Source organism: Hippocampus zosterae, chromosome 10, assembly GCF_025434085.1.
Source record: "Hippocampus zosterae strain Florida chromosome 10, ASM2543408v3, whole genome shotgun sequence".
Classification (NCBI taxonomy): Eukaryota; Metazoa; Chordata; class Actinopteri; order Syngnathiformes; family Syngnathidae; genus Hippocampus; species Hippocampus zosterae.
In genome coordinates this window covers 19,226,125-19,242,023 of record NC_067460.1, presented here as the reverse complement: position 1 = coordinate 19,242,023, position 15,899 = coordinate 19,226,125, and the positions used below count along the sequence as shown (strand labels likewise).

General features: G+C 40.9%; 1 protein-coding gene across 4 annotated transcripts in view; it reads left to right on the top strand.

The window, feature by feature from the left end:
• The window catches only part of zgc:172282 (leucine-rich repeat and fibronectin type III domain-containing protein 1-like protein), a 77,818-nt gene that overhangs the window by 24,020 nt on the left and 37,899 nt on the right, over positions 1-15,899 (top strand). The gene's annotated exons all lie outside the window — the stretch shown is intronic.

Genomic DNA, 15,899 nt, shown 5'->3' with positions numbered 1-15,899 from the left:
GCAATTGAACCATGGGCTCTGAGTTACAGTTCATCGGGCAAGTTTATTCAAGTTGTACCAGACTCATTTACTGCCATCCATTTTTCAGAGGAGAAAACTGCCAGACATTTTTGAGCATTTTAAGGAGATTCTCACAGTGTTTCTCCTTTCATTGGTCTAATCCTAACCTAAGTCCTTTACCCCTCACCCTAACCCCAAACTCTAAACCTAACATCATGTAGGGTTTTTTGGGGCGTTTTTAACACAGTGATGGGTCATTTTGACCCGAGGACAACGGGAGAGTCAGAGGGCCGGGTCAAATGTGCCCGCGGGCCGTAGTTTGGGGACCCCTGCTCTATACTATGTGATGAGACACTCTTAGAACAGATAGTTGCAGGAAATGAGATTGAGTGAGTGTGTCTGAGAGGTGACAGACACACACCAAGCTGTCTGACCTTACACCTCACCTAAAAAGAAATGTGAGAAGGTAAGTGTCAGAATAGTCTCTTCAGGGTTGAGTGTTCGAAAAAAAAATGTGTTGAGGAATGAGCCAGTCCACCGTTCAAAGATTTAACCCATTTGTAAATTCTTTGAGCGTTAGACTGCTTCGTGGGCTGACTTTATTCACTCGATGCACTTCATGTTTTAGAAAAGGAGTGACGGTGAACAAGGAATGGGAAGGTGGATGGTAAAATGGATGGATTTTGGATCTCCCAAGTCCAACTGTGTCTCAGCGTGGACAACCACTTAACTTATTGTAGCGAATATGAATTCGCATTTTTGCAACACAGTCACAAAACGCATTTTATTGTCTCATGTTGTGCATACAATGCTAATAATAAAACTGGCAATTCTTTTTAATGGTCATCATGAGAAAGTGTCTCTGCACAATGACAGTGCCTGAACACAGAGATGGGGGGGGGGCATGTCACTTGGATTTATTTAATGAATGTGCTAGAACTAGTATCACACCACACGCCCACACAAGGTGTGTGATGGTAAATTGCAATTATCAGAATGTCCTCCTGCAACTTCCTTATCCTTCTTTCACTCCACCTCTGACTCACACGCTAATGAAATCTTATTTCGCACTTAACTTTCTTTCAGTCTTGGCTGTTCCTCTTTGTTTACTAGAGTGTAAAAAGGATGGCTGCCATTCTCTGCTTGCTCCTTCCACCTCGTGAACGGACAGGTTTTGAAAAGAATCTATGTCTTGTGTACCAGCCTGTGTTCACAGCCTTTCTTTAGTCTGGCTAAAGAAACCCTTGTCGCGGTTATCAGAGACCGAAGCATGGAGAGTAAGAATGATGCAAAAAGCCTGCCTCTGCTTACAGGCATTATGAAAGCGCCAGAAATTGCTTGTCTGTTTATTGTATGAGTGATGTTCTGTGTCAGGGAATGTGTACTCTAGCATTTAACTTGACACTCCTTAGCATATGGAGATGTTCAGTTTGCTTTCTTCAAACAGGAAAAATCCAAAACGTGAACAAAAATTTGGAAAAAAAAGGATTCTAATTACGGTACATCTCAGTTATTATTAATTCCGAACCTGGTTTACAAGCTTGCCCATTCAAACGTTTCCAACCGTGAGAGTCAATGCCCTGTAACCGGTTTTTCATTTTAGTCGGCATGAAGTCTTGATTAATTTAACATACAAAACAAATGGACAAGTGATTCCTATCTTCAAAAGTATGATAAGCGATGCATCGGCCATGAATTAAGCCATGACATTTTGGTGAGGCACTTCACAAACGTGCAGATGCAAACATTTAAGTGGAAGTTTGTCTGTAGCCTGGTGACCAACATACGGAAGGACAAACAAGCACAAATACGTATAAACACACCAGAATGTGTTTCACCTTTTGTATTAGTTTGGTCTTGGTGGAGGTCTGCACTCTATTGACTGACATTGTGATCAAATTACAGCCTAGCTAAATTAACACATCGAATGCTGGATCAAGACTACATGACCTTAGACCTGCAAAGTTCTGTCGGTAATTACAACACGATTGCCAACAATCTATAAAGTCGATTATATTCTATCTTGTAATATTCAACTGCTTTTATGGCAAATGAGAGAGCACGTCAGGAAGTAAAGGCTTAACGCTCACTACCGTCCTCCTCTCGCCGCAGTATGGTAATAGGCACTCTTCAGTATTTTTAACATCTATTCCCACGAAGGCCAAGATTTTATGAGCTTTTACTCAGCGTTTCCTCTCCCGTTCATTTATCTCTCAGTTGCTCCCTAAGTATCCGTGTTATGCTGTGGAGTGATTTATCCAAAAGTGTCAGCTCTCAATAATGTCAGGCTTAGCAGGACTTAGTGGAGAGCCAATTACACTTGCCCAAGTGCACGCACACATAAGACGCACATCCGATGAAAAGAGTTGTGCCGCCGTGCATACATACCGGGGTAAGTGGTTTTATGGCCGATCGAGATGGTTGCAAACATACTCATAACATTACCAATGATAAGTGGCGCATTAAACTGCTGGGCTTTTAAGCTGTCTTCTTGTGCTCCTTGTCTTTCGCTTCTCTCTCTGTCCGTATATGATCCATGAGAGTGATGCAGTTTTACTGTTTATAAACAAATTGGTAAAGCCACTTTTCGTTTTGCATTTGTCTTCTGTGTGACATTGGAGGAGCCAACGTGATGCAGATTTGTGCAAACGTTGTGGCTGAGTACTAATCCACAGAAACATGTTCCAAAGTAAACCCACAAAGATTACTTAGGCTGTGAGTTCTTTCAACATTTGTTCATACCCGTCTGTAGGCTGATACGTCTTGAGATTCCAGACGTTTACAGTCTTCAACACATTATATGCCACTATAATGTCATACAGAGGTGCATTAGCATCCAAAGACTGCACTGAATTGAGTAGGACTCGCGTGTGTCGAAGTCTCCGGTTTCCATTTCAGTGGAGTCGCACAATCCCTGACTAAGTCAAAGGTTTTCCATCATTTTCAATGCACTGTTTTGAAATCGCAGACTGAAAATCACACATCGCCAATAGGTTCGAGATGCACTGCAGAAAGATCACTTTATAGCCAACGTTTTTTCCCTTAGGCCATGTACAGTACGGATTAAGTATGTACTTAACAGATTTCGGATGGATGAGAGGTAAAACAGGCTGCTTGATTGAGTGACCCGTGATTCCAGTGACCTTGTGCAGTTGGAGCTTAGCAAAGCCAAGAGGGAGCTGGAGCACTCCTCTTATGTAAATGGTGTCATATTTGTGCTTTACGCAACACTAACTGGACAGAACCGTGTGTGCATCAATTAAAATGAGACAAAACAGAAGATTATTCCTTTGTTGTGACAATGGTTGTTGGCAATAAATCTTGTGTCGTTGAGGTTGCAAAGGCACAGGTTGAAGAATCTCATCTTGGTAGCTCGCTTCACTGAGATTGCCTCCAATGATGACAAGCTCTTTTTTTCACTGGGGGGATATGTCGCCTGAAAACATCACACTACCTCCACCAAAAGATGCTGCTTTATCAACGCAGAAATCAGCATGGCATTATTTGTGTCTCCTGCACACCTTTATCATATGATCTAACAGCCACAGGCAGAATCTTAAAACGTAATTCAATGGGAACAGCAAAAGGCTTTTGCAAAGATTTGGCAATGTTTTTGTGGGCTCCACACCTACTCAGCTCTGCTGCTCATTCCACAAATGCATGTTCCTTACCAATGTTGCGAAAGGGAAATGAATAGGCTGATGAAGTGATTTACTAAACCCAAATAACCCCCCCCCCGAACCCCCCAAAAAACAAATTCTTTCATTTGTTAATTTAATTTCTAATCCAACCATCAACTGAATCAGTTTCAATGTTTAAGATAAGAGCAATACCAGCAATACCATTGGGAGGAATAGTGTAGGGGGTTGTCACTAATCACCACTTTAATCTGAATGTTTTTTAATTGGTTGTTGTGGGGGGTCATAAAGCCTTTTTATTCTTGTTTGCAACAGCATTTTTATACCTTCACATTCAAAATCAAACAAAAACCAAATTACTGTGTGCAATTGAGTTGTTGTTTGTTTGTTTTTTTTAAATTAAGAAACACAATTCCGGATTTGGGGCGGCCCGGTAGTCCAGTGGTTAGCACGTCGACTTCACAGTGCAGAGGTACCGGGTTCAATTCCAGCTCCGGCCTCCCTGTGTGGTGTTTGCATGTTCTCCTCGGGCCTGCGTGGGTTTTATCCGGGTGCTCCGGTTTCCTCCCACAATCCAAAAATATGCGTGGCAGGCTGATTGAACTCTCTAAAAATTGTCCCTAGGTGTGAATGTGAGCGTGGATGGTTGTTTGTCTCTGTGTGCCCTGCGATTGGCTGGCAACCGGTTCAGGGTGTCCTCCGCCTACTGCCCAAAGACAGCTGGGATAGGCTCCAACACCCCCCGTGACCCTTGTGAGGATCAAGCGGTTCGGAAAATGGATGGATGGATGGAATTCCGGATTTAAATGTGTGCCATAGAGTGAGTCACACATTCATGGTGAGATAGACATGCTTGAAATCATTGAAGGAAGTGTCATTGATCGTAACTTCCTTTGAACAATTTTATTAAAACACACGCACACACACACACATCAATGCTGTCACAGAAGCACACATATTCCAATATGCTGTGATTAAAAATTAGGTCGTATGCAGTGTTAATAAGACTCATGTTCAGATGGATAGAGACTGCGGTCATGCGCGGATTTGTAATTAAACCTTGACTTCGAGTTAACAAAACTAAATGATAACATATTGATCATATGACATAATAACCACATACACCACAAAGTATGCATCACAGAAATACAGTACTTCGGCTTTGTTACATGTTCATTTGTTGTGAGGCCTGAGACAATCACATGAGCTGGTACATCTAACAGTGTCAATAATGAAATGATAATGTTGCTGCTATATTCCACAGTTTAACGACAGATGATTCTGAAGTGATCCTGAGAAAACCTGACAGTGTCATAAGTGCACCAAGCCACTCTGTATCTTGTGCTCTGGAGCTCAATAACCTGTACGGACATCCTCATTTGTGTCCATCTTCCAGTATGTTTGTACAAAACTGATTTGCACCAAAAAGTTGCTCCCCAGATTCTCTGTCTGCTGTGTATCACTCATTCTCTCAATGTTTTTCGTCAGTACTTCCTACACCATCATAGCCCCATGTGGATCACCATGAAAACACTTCCCACCTACCATCTTCCTCACACCTACAAGGTTTCCTTCCATGCTTTTATTTGAAAATGTTTTTGTATCGTATAAAGGGGGCGCGCACACACACACAAACACACAGTTCCTTGACATATATGGCTGTTATTGAGCATGACTTGGTTTCATGGGCTTGGCCCCCATGAGACGCACAGATGGACAGATTTAAAAAAACAACACCGTCCAAATGTTTCAAATCACCATTAGATCTGAGGTGTTAGTTCTGTCTCTTAGTTTGCCTCCGGAAGTACAACAATGTACGAGTCGATCAGCAGTGTTGTTCACAAACGGAGGGGAATCCCACTCTGTACATTTTGTTTTGAAGGTGGCGGCAGTTAACTTCCCACACTTTGTTGCAACGAAGGCCTTTTTATTATTTTATGGCGGAAATCTGTTTGTTATAATAAAGTTTACATTGTAAAGGTGTTCTTTGGAAGCAAAATCGGCAAAAGGAAAATGAATTATGTGAAACTTTGAAATGTGAATGTTACAGGCGTGAAAATGTAAATGTGGTACATTGAAAAGAGGTTCAACTGTATATGTTCTGTGGATCGTGTGTGCCTGTGTTTTTGTGTGTGTTTGAGAGAGGGAGTGAGAGACAACAACGCTCACTTTGTGTTTCGCTCATTAGAGCAGTGTTCAAAGTGTAGCCCTGAGACAAAATAGATGGACAAGTATACGAATGGCTGATGGAGGGCATCCATTTGGGCTCCAATGCAATATAACGTCTCACTGTTGGTTAATGAATCCTATCACATCATTTTGTGAATGGAAGGAGAGATGCGGCTGAACGGAGAGCCAGACAAAAAGGGAGTCTTTCTGGGATAGGAGATGAAAGGATATGTGCTCTAAGCAAATAGAGATGGGGAGCAGTGACCAATGCGCTCCTTACCTAATCTTATTACTTCTCTTATGGGCGGTCCTCATCTGCAGCATCCAGAAACAGAAAACTGGTCATGTGTGTACAAACACACACAATAACCTCTATTGAAACTGCAGCAATTAATGAGCCTGCTTCCAATGTTGGGAAATGGCTGATTTTAAGAACGCGGCATTAAGGAAAGAAAACTAATTTGAATAATCAACAATTATCTAGCTAGTTCTCGCCCTATAGTGACACCTCCAAGGTCATCCAACAATGCTAGTGCAGATTGCATTGTACCCACCTATTATGCATGGCTACAGCTTTATATTGCTCTCCTGAAACCACAAATTGGTTTCTAAATATAAAATATGTTACAGACTCACCTGCAATACCTGTAAATCCACAATAGAGAGAGAATATAAGTAACATTTTTTTCTGGGTTTGTCTCAGTGCTATACAATCCTGGCAGGCCACCTTGACCAACCCACCTAACCCACTGCTAGGCTACACCACGGCTCTCTGGTACAGATACAATGAGCCAAAGTCGCCCCGGCTCTTCTTCGCATTACAGTGAAGTAAAAATCAATTAAAAACAATGACCACTTACAATTTTGATATACCAGGGGCTTGAAGAATAAATTGCAATACCGCTGTTCTTCCAGTAGTATTGTCCATGAGGTGATTAATTCACTTGACATTTACTTGAAGGGGGTCTTCAATTTATGACGGTCTGATGAGCATAGGTGTGAAATGGTCATGGGTCTAATTAATCAAAAATGTGATTTTGGTAATGACTTCACTATTGTGTTTGCATAATAATAAGCCTCTGCACATTTCAGCAAATAAATCAGATTTAAATTGATGTCGCAGGAATGGAACATAAACCATGTAGTATACTCTACCTGTCTTAATATATGTGTATATATACGATAGATAGATAGATAGATAGATAGATAGATAGATAGATAGATAGATAGATAGATAGATAGATAGATAGATAGATAGATAGATAGATAGATAGATAGATAGATAGATAGATAGATAGATAGATAGATAGATAGATAGATAGATAGATAGATAGATAGATAGATAGATAGATAGATAGATAGATAGATAGATAGATAGATAGATAGATAGATAGATAGATAGATAGATAGATAGATAGATAGATATTGTATGAGTTTTGTATTTAGAGACGAGGGGTGAGACCAGGATTTTTTTTTTTACACACACACACACAGGTATGCTTCAGAAAAATATTAAGGAGAAATGTAGACCTCTAATTGGCTGCACAACAGTGCTAACTGTAAAATAGTAACATCGGAACATTACATTTCTCACACTAATGCTGTGATATAGTAAATTGATTTATGGCTTGTGGGCTATATATTTAGTGTTTGTCAGGTTTATAATCCCGTTAATGTTTTCTTCCAACCCCTTATGCAATGCAAGTCCTGTCAAATCACCGAGAGTGTTTGCAGTATGGCACAATATATATCTCCACCTATGAATGCGCTTCTGCACTCTCACTTATCTACCTAATTAGCAAAACACACTGACAAATAATCATTTACAAAAAAATCATTAGCCCTTGTTACACAAGTACATGGCAGAGCAATCGGTCTTCATGAAACATGCAGCACGGGAAAAGCATGACCGTATCAGCAGAAATCACCCGAACAACAAAACTGAAGACACGGATGGAGACACGGGGGATTAAAATGACATTAAAATATCAAAACAAAACATCAATCTAAATGTGCGTGAAATAACATTAGTCTTTTCACAATCTGTAGCACTAAATTATCATTACGGAATATTTACCCCGCTGTTGCATCCTAGATGGCAACAACATTTTTTTGGGGGGGTTGGTGGGCGGCGCACAGCAGTAGCTCCTCCTAAGAATTTTGGAAAACAGGAGGTGACAATTTGGGTGTCCCTCGGGACAAAAGTAAATATAGGTAGTTGTTGAGGAGATGCTCACCTTGTTTTTGAAAGCTATTGGAGTGACATCGAATATACGTTGCTTGCACATTGTGTAAATACACAGAGCAACATTTCCACCATGGAAAGCAAAACATGAAAACCCGTTGTGTAAAATATCAGTTGTCTGCTTGCAATATCATGGCTTAGATTTCATCATAATAACTTTTAATAATAACAATTAAAGAGGAAACCCCATCTCAATGGAGTGCATTGAGCTTCTCAAGTGATGAAAATCACTGTACTGCACGATACAAACTCCAGAGAAAGTGCTTTATATGCACATTTCAGAGATACAGTAAACACATCATGCAGGAATAAACACCCCCTGCAGGCAGATATAGAAGTTAAATTACAGCTTTGTCTTTCCTTGAACAAAAGGAAGTGACTTTATGTGTACGCTGAAGGAGGGGGGGGGGGGTGCGGCGGCTATGAGAGGGTGTGCGTACAAATGTGAGACGTACTTGAGAGCTTGTGGTGATGTTCAAGTGCGGAGAATCCTCGGAGAGCAGCTGTCAATGTTGGTAGCAGGATGTTAGATCTTGGTTCAGATGATCGTTTTCAGACTTTTTTTTTTAATGTTCACAACTACTTTGGTGTTAGGTTATTGCTTGGATGTATTATGTCCAGTGGGTGTAATGAAACAAATCCACCGGGCTGAGCTAGGTCAATTATCTGAAGCACGAGATTAAATTCTTCATATTTCAAACAAACACAAAAAAGGCTCTCAGGCAATGATTGTGTTTGATGCAGTTTTCTTTAGTGATACAGACAAGTGTGAATCACTGGAGGTACAAAATGTTTGTCATGCGTTGTTGGGATGAGCCTGATAATCGTCAAATTCATCATTCATACTTTTGTCAGAGGTGCGAAACTGAATAGTCTTGTCTTGAAGTCAATGAGGCAAACCACCCACATCGATAATATTTTGGAAAAAAAATATGAAGTGACTGCTGCATTACCGATAGAATACTGCAGGGGTGCGGTGGTCATTGTGAATTTCGAGAGATTTAAATATTGTCACAGTCGATCGACTGTCACACTAGGCAACAGTTGGGCAAAAGAAAACTTCTGATTGTTGAGTTCGATTTTTATGCTAACTAAAACGTAATTGGCACACTGATTCCAAAATTATTATTTTTTTCTCTGCAGCCTACTCTCCATATTCCACAAATTATCTGTAGTAAGATCGTCGTTAAAAGAGCTGATTACTACCATTGGACTCATCTACAGCTACGTGGCAACTTGTTTGCGCGGTCACAATGGATTGGATGGTCGAGAGCGTGGAAACTACTTCCGCCTCCCAGTTTCCGCTCGTCGGACACGAGACAAGGCTGGCGTGCTCACCAGTTGGCCAACGTACTGCCGAAACGGTCCGCCAATAGATGAAATTCCAAGCTCTGTCTTACATTACCGGCAGTTTTGATTGTGGTATCACAGGAGTCTTCAAACAGAATGTTCGTTGGATAGATGAGTTTTCTCTTTGGTTAACCTAATTATTCTAATTCCTGGTGGACACATCCATTAGTTGGAGGGCTGAAAAGATCACTTCATTAGGACAGCTTGCAGCACCACAGGCCAACTGGCATTGAGTCAACACACACATTCAACACACCCACCACATCCTCATGGACTTCACAAATAGACTTTTGTGTTTTGACTCTTTTCTACTTCTGAGGATAGCCACACCAGAGAGCCACTAGTTGTGTTCTTGAATTGTGATACACTCGTGAAAGAACTGTGAGTAACAAAAAGAACAAGTGAAAAACATAAATACGGGCCATGAGGAAATGGCAGTTGGAATCAGAAACAAGTGGAGATGCGAGGTTCTTAAGAGAGAGATGGAAAGGTGACAACGAAACAGGCACCAAGGAAAGCAAAAATGGTTGATGTTTATACAATACATACAATACATGCTGATTTATATAGCGCTTTCACAACAGCGGCAGCTGTAACAAAGCGCTTTACAAAACAGTTAACATAAAGTAAAATAATAAACACAACACATAACATAAAACACGGACAGTCGTGGAGTCCTAACCACTTATGTGAATGCGTATCCTCTGATTAAGATGAGGGGATGGGATGAAAACATTCACTCGGTGCTCTAATTCTTTCAGTTCTCAGTAAAAAGGTTCAGTTTTAGTTGTCCCATCCCTGAAATATGGCTGATGGTGCACGTAAAACATATAAGATAAGATATCCTTTATTTGTCACACACTTTGGAAATGTACAGCCTCCAGCAGCAAGAATGCAGGTAGAAAGAAGAAAGAAGAATATCGCAGGTCTTGTACCTTTTTGTTGCAAGCTGATAGACGAGTTAAATTTCCATCCACCCACCACTTAACTCTCAATCCCTCACACTTGAACTTCTGTGAGCGGTCACTTGACCGTCTGTGACTGTGCGCTTGTTGAGTTGACTCGCAACACATCCATAATTCCATTTGGAGTCATTGTAGTTTTAACCTTAATCATTGCTTCAATGTGATATTCGTCAAAATTGTTCTTTTCTGAGGAACACTTTGGTTAATGACTTCTTTCTTTCGAGAGTTGCATTTATTTTATTATTCACTTTTTGCATTTTGCCACGGGTTGGAATTGTGGCCACTTCGGGTAGTAGAAAGAACACTGTTCCTTTAATACATGCTGGTAGCTGTTGTCGAACACACCACACAACAGCTAATGCACCATAACACAACAAATCTCTCTTCCCATACTGAAAAAAAAAAGCGCAGCTCCATCGTCTTAGAAATTCTAAGGCGACAAATTACAGTAAATCAAATTATCATGCACACACAGAAAATCATTCTTTAACACAACTACACTCAGTAAAGCCAAATTATTTCATTGTTCAACCTTTTTGTCTTTGACATTAGTTACTTGCATTTGTGACAACACGCGCATGCACGCACACACACACACCGGTTGTGCCATGGTCAGGTTGGATCTTTTAAAAATACCTGACAGATGATAATAACAGTAATTAATGGGTGTGCTTTTAATAATACTTTAAAAATAATAACTAAGAAAGCCATTCAGCAAATTTATACAACAATTCAGATGGCTTGATTGACACTGGAATATATAGCAGACTTGGTTTCACTCGGTCTTAAGTTTAGTCGACTTTCTGTCACCAAATTGTCAGGTGCTCGATCTGCCCGAGTGGTCAGGAAGGCATAACGCAGTCAGCCAAATGCCCTAACACCGTAAACTAGACATGCCCCGCCATGAAAATGAAGATGTGTACGTTTCATGGGGCCCCTTGTGTGCGTCTTGACATCCAACCATGTACCACTGAATCTTTTTGGACATTTCTATGCAGCAAACTTGGTGGAAATCCAATTCAATTTGAGTTTTGCACTGATTATCTTTGACTAGATTATTCTCATAGACAAAGAAAACAATGATATTCTGGATGGATGAAAAATATCCTATGCCTATGTGACATCACACACATCTATATATATATTGCGCGTCGTCCCGCACGCGGTCTGTCCTTCCGTCTGTCCCTTTTCAAAACGTACCTACTTCACCGCGCCGCTCAGGCAGTGGCTCACGACGATCGCACGGGCATCTTAGCGAAAAAATGTTGTCTACCCACAAGCATTGCAATGAAATTGTTAGTTATTTAGTAGAGCTAAACATCTCTTTATTTTCGCGATAAGCAATGAAGATGAACAAAAAGTTGAACCAAGCAACAACACTTTTGTGGGCCGAAGGCCCACCTTACCAGCCTTCCGCAGGAACTAGCTGATGAGCCGCCCGGAGGGCGGCAAACCACCACCTTACCAGCCTTCCGCAGGAACTAGCTGATGAGCCGCCCGGAGGGCGCCGAACCAGCTAGTACAGTATATTTGAAAATATCGCATTGTAAGTGTGCAATGTCAAAGATTGTATTTTTTTTACTTCATCTTTTCTCTAACGACTCAGCCAAAAAGGTCAAATTTAACAAATTGAAAATCTGTCATCTACACAGTATCACACTAAGTGATCCCAACATTCTCTTCAAGTTGGAACATCTGAAAGGCCACTCAACTCAGCCATTTGGCCTTATCATAGTTATAACAGTAGCAGTCCATACTGGTTTGGCTCCCGTGTGCACATGTGACGTTGCCTAATGAATGTTCAAGTGAGTTTGTGTGAATGCTCAGATGCATGGAAAATTACAGGGAGCATTGTTAAGGGCCATATTGTGTAGTTCCAGTCACCAAGCCGAGTTATTGTCAATGCATGCAAACAAGCATCAGGTGGACTAACAGATGAATGGATGATTGCTGACCAATATTTAATGGAGAAGAGCCATGAGAAGCATATGGGGAAAGAGGGGGGGGGGCTCACACGGGGGAGGCAATCAAAAGGGGGAAGGAAGAAGAGCGGTATAAAAGCCATCCAAGAATAAATAGATGATGACCATTAAATTAATGAGATATGAAGTCTTTGATTGTAAAACAGCAATTGGTGGACACATTTGGAACAGTGGGTGTACAAGCAAGGGTGTCTTAGAGATGGAGGGCAGTTTTATAGAGAGGGAAGAGTGAAAGGATGACGAGTGCAGGGGGGAGGAAACAGATGGAAGCAAATGACCAAATGAAGGGCATTCTGCAAAATAAAACAGAAGGAATGGCAGGCTGTAGGACATGATAAGAAGATGATGATGGAGCATCAGCTGCTGTTTTTCCTTTAAACAGCCTAGATAAGCTGCAAAGTGGAAGTAGTACCGTCCATATTTTCTGCACTATAAGGCGCACCTAAAAGCATTCCATTTTCTCAAAAGCTGACAATGCGCCTTATAATCAATCCGATGCGCCTTTTATACGGGTCAATATTCAGATTTTTTGGAAATATGAAACAAATTATTTTGTTACAGCCGCAGCGGTTGTGAAAGCGCTATGGAAATAAGTACGTATTGTATTCCCTTTAGCATAGCTCCATCTAGTGGATGCATAATGCAACCTCAGCCACTATTGGAGCCTCTATTCTATGCGCCTTATAATTCGGTTCCCCTTTTATATGAAACCTCTTATAAAATTCATTGAAAGTGGAAGTGCCTTATATTGCGGAAAATACATTCAATAAAATCTCAACACATAATCATACAATGCAGACTTTATGGCAGTAACTGGAGGATGTTTTGAAACACATCAATTGTCTTTTAACTCCTTCACTCCCAAAGACGTTTCTAAACGTCTTTTCAGACTTGGTCGAGAATTGGCTGGTACTGAATGAGTTAACATTTACAGTAACAAAAAATATCAATTTTGCAGAAGAAATTATGTTTTAGTTAGTTTAGCATCTGTAGAAAATTCATAATCAAGCCTCAATCTTCAATTTGGCATGACAATCAAAAATGTCAAACCTGACGCCATGGTACTCAACTGGTAAAGTAGATATCTCGGGGTCTCGTTCATGATTGGGATAAGAATGGAGCACGAAATGTGTCAGAGGAGTGAGTCAAATAATGAAGTTTGAACACAGGCAGAGGCGGAGGGAAGTGTTCAGACAGAAGTCCAGGGGCAAGAGAGAGGTCAGTGTCAACTGTTGTCTGGCCGTCTCCTCAAGACCTATCGTAACCCATCCTATCAAGTCAAGACAGTGCATCACAAAAACACATTTCCATGAAAAGATGCGCATGCAGACAGTTATGTCAACAAGCTACTGGGAGAACATGCCCTTAGTGGTTATGAAATGGAGAAATAGTATGAAGTCAACCGTTTTAAATGAGAGGAAATGTTGCAAAGTGTTTGTGTGTGGGTGTGCATACAAATGTTGAGTATGGTACATGTTTTGAACTGTGATCTGCTCACAATTTGCTGAGGTTAGGGACTTTGAGAACTTTGCTATGAGGAGCTTTTTAACCACCTCGGTAAATTAAAGAGACAGACGAGAAGGAGTAGAGACATCCCCATTAATTTTGACTGTATTATTACTGCGGACATTTTATTTTAAAGTCCAGAACTGCAGCATAAGTGCCAGCATTCGGGCCTTTTCAGGAGACCTTTAGTGACTAACTAACAGGTCTCATTACACAAATTAGTCAATCCTTTTTATCCATCAGTACAGTGGAATTGCTTATCATAATTTCAATGTGGTTATTCTGCATTTGCTGCACAAATGAAAGAAACAGAATAAGAATTCCAGTGCGGTACATTTGCAATAAAATACCCTCAAATGAACCTGTCTGTCCATGTGGGAAAAAAAATCTTTGCAATTTGACTGAATTTTGAAAATACCAACTGGAGGAAAAGTCTGATTATTTTCACACAAACAAATTCTCAATTGGAGCTATTTTTCAGACCTTTTTTGAAATACTCTATTCCTTTACAGGTGCGTAGATATAAAAATAGCCCCATTCAAACAATTTCCCTAAAAATGGTGCATAGGAGGAGTCGCGGTAAAACTGACATCCATTCCCCAACCTGTATACCAAGGATGGGCAACTTAAATGATGGAGCAGGCCACAATTTTTCATCTGCAGTAATGGGGGGCTTGATTGTACCACACACTTTCTTACCGGGAATGTCTAGTGGTGAAGGGTGGTATTACACCAATCAACTTTACAGTGGACCCCCGCTTTTCGAAGGGATGGGGTATCGGGACAGTCCCAGAATAGCAAAAATCTGCATGTAACTGATGCCTATTGAAATGCATTGGTGGGAGAGGATGTTTATGTCTATGTGGGACATGGGAGGGACTCCAGGAGGAGGTATATTGATAGACAAGACTGTGACTATACTAATGGAGTGACTATTATGGCTGGGTGCCTGGGTTTTTGGTCATCCCACAGGGTTTTAACCAAAAAGACCTGGTTGGTTCATATCAAGGTTTGCGGGTACTGGTCTTAAAAGTGGCGTGATAAATCAGCGTTGCACAGAGGCAGCCGCGGGGATTGTGTGTTTTGTAACACCCACCCCTTTCTCAGAGTTTTTGCACAAACATCTTACCTCAGTCAGTCACTCTGCCACTCTGCGGCTGCCTCCTCTCCCACTCACTCTGTTGTCCCTTGAAACATGACACAGGCTTTTAGTGTGACCAGCCCATGATTGGCTTTGGTTTCTTGAGTATCACTTCTCTTGTGATTTGCTATTGTTCAGCCTCTGCTGAGGAAGTGGGTCGTCGTTGAGTTCCTTGTTTATAAAAGCACGTACATATCCATGTAAAAGTGGCTAAATTGAAGGCAAATTATTTTGTTCTGTAGGTGGACGTTAATTAAGGGTGCTTAATTTTGAGACTACTCTTAAACATTGCATACCAAAAAGAGAGGAATTAAATAACCGCATTATGGGATTTTTTTCCTTCCTGTGATTGAGTTGTATAGAAGAAAGTGACACCATTTGTGTGCTGGAGTGTAAATGTGTGTGTATTAGGGCAGGGTAGGGGTGGAGTAGTCTTCGGTTTTAGTGAATCATAGGCAGTATTTCTTTTCCTTGACTTTATCAACAACCGTGTGAAGAAAGAGTCCCAATATTTCTTCACATACGATTGAAAGGAATTTTGTGATTTCATCATCTAACAACCAGAGAATTTGGAGAAATATCCGCAAATATGGGACAAGGCCAAACACCAACATTGAATCCCTGTGACCTTTGAGCCCTCAGGTGGCATTGCATTGAAAACTTACATCGTGTGGAAATGACATTGCAAAATAGGCACAGACGCCCAGGAGATCGCGAGCGCATTGCCTCATCACTCGTACTTTGGAAAAATCTGGAAAAAAATCCTCCTCTCACTCTCTTTGGAAGCACTGGGCTTACTTGGTCCTCTAATCACGTTTATATTTTATTATTAAGTTTAGAGTAGGTGAAATAAATTGGAGGCTAAGAGGCAACTGCTAATTTGCTTTAGTTTTGCTACATCAA